The 930-nt window shown below is 35.3% G+C and overlaps 1 non-coding gene across 1 annotated transcript; it reads right to left on the bottom strand.

Moving 5' to 3' along the window:
• Nucleotides 1-286: 286 nt before the first annotated feature.
• On the bottom strand, nt 287-393 carry LOC128032168 (small nucleolar RNA R71). The gene has a single exon (XR_008188297.1). It is a non-coding gene; the product is annotated as a small nucleolar RNA R71 (small nucleolar RNA).
• Between the last annotated feature and the right edge of the window lie 537 nt (nt 394-930).

The following is a 930-nucleotide window of genomic DNA, read 5'->3' as shown; positions in this document are numbered from 1 at the left end:
ATTTGAGATCAAATCGAACACAATTCAGATGGTGCAATAATATGTTCAGTTTGATGGTTTGCAAGATGAAGATCCAAATGCTCATTTGGCTAAGTTTCTGGAGATTTACGACACTTTCAAGATCAATGGTGTTGTTGATGATGCCATATGCTTATAGTTGTTCCCATTCTCCTTAAGGAGAAAGGCAAAACAATGGTTAAACTCTTTACCATGAGGTTCTATCACTACTTGAGCACAGATGACTAAACAATTTTTGTTAAAATATTTTTCACTGGCTAAAAAAGCTAAGTTGAGGAATGACATCTATGTTTTTGTTCAGTTTGATTTTGAGACTCTTTATGATACATGAGAGAGATTCAAGGATTTGTAGAGAAGGTGTCCTCACTATGGATTACCTTTCTGGCTCCAAGTTTAAACTTTTTACAATGATTTGAACCCCTCAACAAGATATATGATTGATGCAGCAGCTGACGGAACTTTAAATAACAAAACACCTGAAGCAACTTAAGAACTTATTGAGGAGATGACACTGAATAATTATCAGTGGCAAGTTACGAGAGTAAAACCATCAAGGCAACCAGAGTTTTTAATATTGATGCAGTTTCTATGCTAGCTAATCATGTTGAAGCTCTTGGTAAGAAAATTTATGGTTTAAATTTCTCTAAACAAGTGAATCTGGTGGTGCAATGCGATGCGAATGGAGATGGGATGCTTAATTCAGAATATTCACCCTTCAAGTCTAACATGGAGCATGAGCAAGTCAACTTTATGAGTAATAATTTAAGATCTCAAAATAATCCGTATAGCAAATACATATAATTCAGGTTGGAGGAACCATCAAAATTTCTTTTGGAGTGGTCAAGGGACTCAAAAGTCACAACCCCCTCCTGGTTTTCAGTAACCTTATTAGCAAGAAAAAAATCAAACCTT

The sequence above is a fragment of the Gossypium raimondii genome, chromosome 8 (genome assembly GCF_025698545.1).
Source record: "Gossypium raimondii isolate GPD5lz chromosome 8, ASM2569854v1, whole genome shotgun sequence".
NCBI classification, from domain to species: Eukaryota; Viridiplantae; Streptophyta; class Magnoliopsida; order Malvales; family Malvaceae; genus Gossypium; species Gossypium raimondii.
The sequence above is the reverse complement of the archived record's forward strand: the minus strand, read 5'-3'. Positions and strand labels throughout refer to the sequence as shown.